This window comes from Atractosteus spatula, chromosome 14, assembly GCF_055471065.1.
Source record: "Atractosteus spatula isolate fAtrSpa1 chromosome 14, fAtrSpa1.hap1, whole genome shotgun sequence".
Classification (NCBI taxonomy): domain Eukaryota; kingdom Metazoa; phylum Chordata; class Actinopteri; order Semionotiformes; family Lepisosteidae; genus Atractosteus; species Atractosteus spatula.
Genome location: NC_142719.1, coordinates 44209707 through 44218271, shown reverse-complemented (window position 1 = coordinate 44218271; position 8565 = coordinate 44209707).

Here is an 8565-nt window from a genome sequence, read left to right as displayed (position 1 = left end):
TGGACAAAGCTTGGGGTAAGATCTGTAGCATTAAACCTGCAACATATTTCTGGTTTGAGCAAGTAAAAGGGATACTACAAGGAATTGATTAAAGTAATGTATACCTTTGGAGTCACATGAATTATTAACCAACCCTATTTTTCCTCTTCTTCTCACCTCAACTCATTCACGGCACTTGAACATCATCATGGTTACTCTCCTGTGTGATTCGGAGTGTCGGTGTTCTGCGTTTCTAGCTCCCCTGGGGATCATCATGAAATTGATGTTAGTCTGATTTTCTGGTTTAGTGGTTCCTTTTTCTTCTTTTTCCTTCATTTGTTTATTTGACTGTACCTTCTCTGCCACTATAGCTGCAGCTTGGGATAAATCTTAGGTTTGTCAGTGCTTACTGCATTTAAAATCCAGTTCTCTTCCTTGACACACGGGCAGCTGCTTTTTAGGTGTGTGTTTTGTAACAAACTGTAACAATAAAATTATAAACATGTTATAACAATAAAATAATGTATGTGCAAACAACAGGGTTTTGAAAACAACTATTCTATATAAATTTGTATTGCATGTGCCCCAAATCGTTAATGAACTTTTGTTGTCCTGCTTTGCTCTTGTGCCACCACAGGACGGATTAGGAACTCGGAAAGGGGGTACATCTCATTTTCCACAGTGAAAGCCTCACTGCACCCATGGCAGATCTTTCACAGGAGAAGTAATGCTTCTCTAGCTGACAAGGCTGCAAGCTCACAGGTGACTGTGATTCAGTTATGATCACCCAATGCTACACATTGGTAGCTCAGTTATTGGTTTATGACATAACATAGACTTGAATAAGCAGTGTGTGTTCTATGCAGTTTAACTTGCACTTTCAGAGTTTTTGTTACATGGGGCAGAGAACGGTCCATGTAAGTCCTCTTCGGCACAACTTCTAACTGTAGGAAATATTGTTTCTTCTTTCATAAATTTGCCAATGCAGCATATTCCCTTTGTACTATTTCTCTGACCCCACACCACATTACATTCATATTATGGAATACAAATGCTCTCAGATCCTTCTTGTTGTAGTTTTCAAGAATATAAAGATGGTTCAGTTTTACATACAGTACTGTTCCTGGAGGCCCAAAACATTCAGCTGTTTTGAATCATGTGGCTTCTGTCTGGCTTTCTGTCTCTTTCCATCTTCTCTAGTGGGATCAGCAGTCACCACACAGCCTGCCTTCTAAAGATGTTCTACACTAATGCTGAAAGCTGTGATAGCTTACTGAGTGATGAGCTCTTATTTAGTTCCAAGGGAGAGGACAGCAGTCTATCAGGGGGTTTCCCTCTTGTGCTACAAAATCATTGAGACATTCAAACACTAATAGACTCTAACAGACATGTACATATGTAAATATAGTCTGTTTGCAAATTATTTTGGCATACAGTTATTAATAGTGCACATCTGGTGACTTTGATGTACACATAATTTATGCATCAGTGCAGCTCTGTAAATCTGAGCCTCTTGACCGATCTAACCCCGAGTGTCTACTGTATGTCTTTGAAGCTTACAGGGACAAAACAATTAATCAATTCAGCGTTCATTTACTGTTGATAAAATTAATGTTACAGTTTTGTGCTCACTGGGCATTTGTTGGTTGTGTTGCTAAAAAACCTCACAATCTTTTTGATCTCTTTGAAGCCCTGTGAGAATTATTTGGCTGAAATGGAGAGGGAATTACTGTATCCTAATAGTAGTTATACAGAAAGTGTGCTTGTCTGATTATTACTTTGCTTTACAATTAACCTTATTTATATAATTTTCTCTTTTGTACTCCATCTCACAACATTCACATCTATTGGTACTGTATATGTAACCTCCATCATTTACTGTAATAGGGATTTTTGTACATTGTACAGTATGTTGTATTTCTCAATATAAATTATTGTGATCTGTTTTGTCTAGCCAAACACTGCCTCAAAGTGTCCTAAAATTTTAAAATGTTCCTGTACCAATAAAAAATTAAAAGTAGTTTTTTGGTTTTGTGGGTTTATTTATGCATCTCCTGTGGCTGATATGAGTTTGGCAGCACAAGATGCAGTGCAGGATTGTTTTAAAAGCCATTGTATGCACCTCAGAGAGAACTTGCACCAAAACTGGATTTTTTCCACTTTACAGTAAACATTTTCCCTTTGTTCTGACACAAATAGTGAAAGTTTAAAGCTGCAAAGCTGGAAAAGGAAATAAAATGTTTTATAGTTGAAATATAATTTTGGAAAATTAGGTGCACCTTGTTTAGAATGATTTATTTTAGAAAATAAATGTGACACTGTTGTGTTCAGGTTTTATACTTTAGTTAAGGATTCTTTCTACAACTCACAGTCCCACTGGTGTTAGATGACAAGGCACAGAATTAGAATGGGGCATTTCATTTGGAGTGCATCTGTTACCTATAGTAGCAAATTTAACTGGAAGGGTGAATGTGTGGATAAAAGCCTTGATTCAGCTTTTGTTAGATCTATTTCCCTCGACGAATGCACAAGGCATCCTTCAGACACATGAAGTTTTCCTGAGCACAGTGTTTCCTAGATTCTAGATTATCCATTTTGATTACACCTCAGTGTGTAACATTGCACATTACAAACAGTTTATTAGTGTGAATATTAAATGTCACTGTTTGTTGCTGTTTTCCGAAGTCTTGGAAACTTGCATGGAAAAAATAGTCAGGCATCCTAGACCTTAAATTTTCCTAATTTTATTTCACCTTGGGGATGATTCGAAATTCACATCCCCTGCCCTGTTAACACCACACATTCAGCAGAATTTGCAATCACACACCAGTTTTTTTTCAAATTAGTTTGAAAGCTTCTTGTCTCCTTGTCATTTTTATTTTACTGTTTCCTCAGGAGCTAAGCTAAACACATACAACAAGATGTGCTGAGAGCAAACAGTGCCTTCTATAATTTCTAAAAAGGTGGCATGCATAGAATCAAGTCTCATGTAACTGATGATTTGAGGTTATAGCTTTATGGCTTTTAATTAGAGACACTCCTAGTTTTGATTATATACTGTAAAGAAACAAACACACAATATGTTTCAGCTCTTCACTCATCGCATTCCATAAAGATTTTTTTTTTATTTGGATCACCCTGATGCCGTTAATTAAAATAAAATATTAATAGTGCTGCATTGCAGAGCAGGATGCAGTCTGGCAGAAATGCAGTCTCATTTTTTTTTTTATTATTTTTATTTCCATTTACTAATACAATCAGTATGTGTACAGCAAACAATTTACTTGAGAAAATTAGCAGTAGTATCCCACCCAGGGTTTGAATGCATTACCCTCTGGTATGGAGTCCAGAGCCTTAATAACCGGTGTTAGATATTGTTTTGGTTATTTAAACAAAATATTCATAATATAGCATGCTCCTAAATACCAAGAGTAGAGATGCAATGGAACTCAAGGTAATCTTCCCAAAACCTAGGTCAACTGGCAAAGAGCATCTGGCATTGCAAAGATAGTCAAAGTGATTACAAGGCAGCTGGAGAGGCCTGTGATTATAATGAACTCAGGCTGCTCACATGAGCTAGCATTGGTGAGTTCAGAACCGTCTGCCAGCTTGGTGTTCGGTAATGATGTTCAGCGAAATGACTGTTGATATTACCAAAACACGTGGGCAGTGCTCAGAAACAATGACTTTGAATACCCTGGAAACATTATACTGTACTTATTAAGGAATTATCTAAATTCTGGGACATCTGAGTACTGTAAAAGGTTGAAAAAGCACACACTGTTTGTTCTTAATGTGTTCACCTGACTTTCCCTTGTCTTATCTTTGTTATTTACTTTTACCCCTGGAAGAGATGTGTAGCCAATTTCTGCCAGGGTTTCAGTTCTTTTAATTGAGAGTATAGGTCTGTGAGGACAGATTCAGCTGTTTGGTTTCCTTACTTGGCTTTCACTGCAATTATAAGCTTGCGATGCAGGAACTACACGCTTGCAATGAGAAGGGTGCGAGCTACAGGAGCTATAGCTGCGAGTCCATTATGACTCCAGTAGTTGATGAATCCATATTTAAAGAAAGAATTGTGGGCATTATTCTGGTTCAGTAAGAAGCACTGCACATTTTCAGCATAACCCATCTTTAACTGAATTCTGCATACTTTCTCATATACAGTATATACAGGAGCTTCATGTTTGCAGTTCTAATTGCTTCTGTGCATTGCTTGGAAGATGACAGTGATAAGTCTACTACAGCACCTGGATTTACCACCACACTTAGTTTACAGCTGTTTTTTTTCCTATTAAGAAAGCAACTCAATGAAGTTGTGAAGTGTCACATTAATCTCTCAGTATGCTAATTTAAGAGTCCCTGATGGAGGTTTTACATTTCTTTTTCTATTATTTCTTAACACAAGGAGGTTGTTTTTCCTTTTTCAAATAGAACAGGAAATCTATAGTGGTCTAGAATGCTTTATGGTCATGGCCCTTGAGCTTCTACAGAGGCTTATTTTTAAGTAAAAATATTTTCTGTAATTTTTAGGTACTTTACTAGTTTCAATTTCTGCTGTTAAAAGTAAGCAAGAAAACATTATTTGTTAAAAAGTACTGGAACTCTTTGCTGTTACAGTATGTGCTTGTTATTCTACAACACAGCATCTCCAGGATGCCGAGCATTTTGTAGCATTTTCAAACTACTCTTTACATCTAATGGTCCATTTAAATCAAAACACTTACCTAATGACAGCTCCAGTTTCCATTTATTCGATTGCAATCTGAAATGTGCGTGTGTTGAGTGGGGGGTAGCAGGGGCTTCTTGTGCTGCACATCCAATTACACTTCATGTTGACAGAGCATGTCAAAACGATTGATTGGCATAGGCACATCAACTCTGGGTGAGCGTGCTCCGATTTTCAAATATTGGACAGTATGCACAGTAATATACAAACACAGGTAGTGAGATTTAAATATCCTTTTACAAGCAAGTCTTGACATATATAGCTGTAAATCTATTTTTCAAACAAGAGACAGAAACTTTATGATATGTGGTCAGGTTTACAGGGAATGGAAACAACTTGATTTATGACTCAACAGGGGCCTTACGTGGTACGTCGATGAAGCACAAAGCTGGGGTTTTGCAGATATTGCATGTCATGATGATGGTAGCTCATTATTTAATCCTGCAATAGTCCTTTTATGAATGAAGTGATGGCAAAGTTCTGTGTTTCATTTCTTTTCTATCACCATCTTAGTCAATTATCAAAGGCACGTGCCTGCTATATGCAGAAGTGGCCAATCAAGTGTACAGTGTATTCTGGCAGCCCTGTTTAGCAGAGTTAGCAAGTGTTCACAAGGACCTAGACCAAATCACAAGCCACACTTTCAGGCAGGCAGTGCTGCATAATTGAGCACATATGACCAAACAGGCTTTAACCTCAGTAGCTATTTAACAAATGTGTTTCAGTGCCCACCTGGCAAGTCTGCACTGATGCTGGTCATGGGCTGAGCTTTAGGGCACTGTCTTCATCACATATAGCAGAAATTTAGCAAACTATCAACAGGTGACAGCTTCTGCTTTGTAATTGACACAGAAACAGGGTTTAAACTATTCACGTGTTACAGTATGTAACCGATTATCAATACATCTGAAACAGGTGAAGAATAGAGAGTCTCGCACTCATTATACAGTAAATGAATGGAGTGCGTGTGGGATTGTCACCTGGTGAAAAAGAGGATGATAAGGAGACTTTCCCAGGTATTTGAAGCTCAGCTGTCATTTCTGATATGTATTTATGTAACAATTCTGCCATAACAGATAGAGGAAGGAAGAAGTGAAGGAAAACATGCAGAGAGCACTCTGTATGCTGTAGCATGAAGGGTCTCTCTGCCACTGAAATGTTCCATTATACCGTAGGTTATACTTTAAGTGGGAGCATTTTTGTAGAAGTGCAAACAGTGTGTGGATGTCAACAACTAGATTCATTAATTTATTTGCAGTTTTGAAATTCCCTGTGTTTATTATGACAGACGCAGAGAAGCTCTTATAGAGGCTGTTAAATATTATTGGTCAAATGTTTCTCCCCAGCTGGGCTTTGATTGTCTCTTGCTTGGTTCACTATTGATGTTTACTTGTCTTAATTCTAAATCACATTTCCATGTGCAGTTGTACCATTAATTAAAACAATTATTAATCAGCAAGTGATGGTGGTGAATCTTGCAACTGATGGAGACATTCGACTGACTAGACAATTACTGTACTTTGTAATTCTGCCAGTATTCAAAAGAAAGAGATTATGCATGCAAACCCCTTACTATAGAAATAATCCAAAAGTCCAAAAAGGACAGTATATAGCACTGCTAGTTCTTGATACTTGCCCAGACTCTTTAAGCACTAGGCACTAAGCACCCTTTAAGTGTTAATTTGTTAATCATTGATACAATTTTTTTTCCTTAGACTATACATCTTACACTTACAGTTATATACATATAAACTGTATACATCTGTGCTTCCAAATGTATTTTCTAATCAATATTATAATAAAATAAACAGATGGGTAGGGGACTGTTGTATTAATGTAAAAGTAAAAATAATTCTGACAGCAATAATACCCAGTAAAAAGCTGGTCACACGGTCACTTAGTTTCTGCAGCCCAGTTAGAAGGTATTGCAATGACGTGTCACAAATTTACAAGGCAAATATTCATTTTGAAAATCAATTACAAGCTAAAACATAGACACATCAATTAGAATACACGCCCTGCCTGGCAGGAACTGAAAGGAAAACAAATCGTCCCCCTACATATAAAAAATCTCAGATACAGTAGATCTATGTTTCAATCCTCCAACTGGAGACTGAATTGTAACAAGGTGGTCCTCACTCCCTTTGTCTTGCTGCTTCCTCTCCAAAGATGAGAGAGAAAGCTGTGGCTGAGGATATAATAGCTTTGTCTTCCTGGACTGGTCAGTCACCTGTTACCATGCAATGGCAAATTACCTTGATTTTGAGGTCTATTCCAATGTGTACCTCTTCTGCCAAGGGAAAAGGTTAGGAATGTAGGTGGTTAGATATAGTCACCAACTCACTGCTGCAAACAGCAGAAATAAAGGGACACAGAGCTGTTTGTGTGCCTCCATTGTTTTCTGACCTATATTGGGTAAATGGTAGAGAATCATAAATGGATTAATAATTCATATTGTTATAACTAGTATTCTCCCAACACACAACAATATACTACTGAATTTTGGAAAGTTGTACCTTGTGCACACATTGATATGCACAGGGACTACTTTCAATAGTGATTAATGGTATAAAGTTCTTGGCAAACCAGCTCAATTAAAACTTTCCTTGATCTTTGTACACACACAAAATACATAAATCGGGTACTAGGCTTGCCAACTCACCTAAAAACTAGCTCCAAATTAAAAATACAGGTAAATGTCTTTAATGCTAAAACTCTGGATACCTTTGGCTTCTGAAATTTTCTGACGTTTCATTGGCATGGTTTCTATGTACTATCTAAAAATCTGTACTTTGTACTTAAAATATATGTACCCATACTCAATTTCTCTGTACAGTATAGCTTGTTACTGTACAGATGGATCCAGTCCTTTAGATATCTTTCAGATTTCTCTGGAAGCTATTTTCTGCATTCCCGTTTTACTTTATGTTCTCACATTGACTTTCTTTGTTCCTGCCCAGAGTTTTCACAGTAATTGTCTAACCGGTTGTGTAATGATATCGCTAAAAAGTACCTCACGTTACATTAACTACACTGGATATTACATCATGTTTTGTACACTTGGATGAAAGACTTGTAGTGTGTGAATTTCAATTATCACTTGGTGATCAGTGAAACAATAGGTGGTGATTTGCAAGAATGTTAGAGCACTCTGTGCTTTAATTAGCCATTTTTAACAACTTCTGAGGAGTCCTTTGAGTTTTTGAGCATTTGTAGTTTTCTGTGTCTTCAGTTTTAATTTACCTTTTCTTCCTTCACAAATATAATTGCTGTTTTGATAACGTTGAATGCTGAAATGCATAATGTCAAGAAACAAAGGAAATACATACATGTATGCCTGAAGGCCATGTCAGTTAACTATTTCCCAAGCTGTCAGGAAGTTCCTTACAGTATGCTGCTACACAGTATTTTATATGGTGTTGGAGAAGGTGGGGGTGGATTTTGAAATGCAGCACAAATAAATAATGTACAAAATTAGAACACTGAGGTAAATATTTGTGTATTTTTTGTACTTTATATTTGTACTTTTTTGTGTGATTAATGTCTCTATTAAGTAAAGTGAATTGGAAAAAGATAGAAGAGCTAATTATAGTCCATAGTGAATACAAACTCAATCATCTCAAGGCAGCAGGTTTTGAACTGTAAACATGCTAAAGCAGTGCAATTCTCAAGAGGAGCAGTGGAGCCATCAAAACAGAGGCATGCTGAGGAAACTGCAGTTGACTTGTTATTAATCCTGTTATAGCATTCACATGTGGGAAATTGTATGATGGTGCCAAAACATCTACAGCATCAACAAGAGATTGATCACATCTTTTACAGCTGCATGAAAGTTTGAATAAAAATGGCAAACCTCT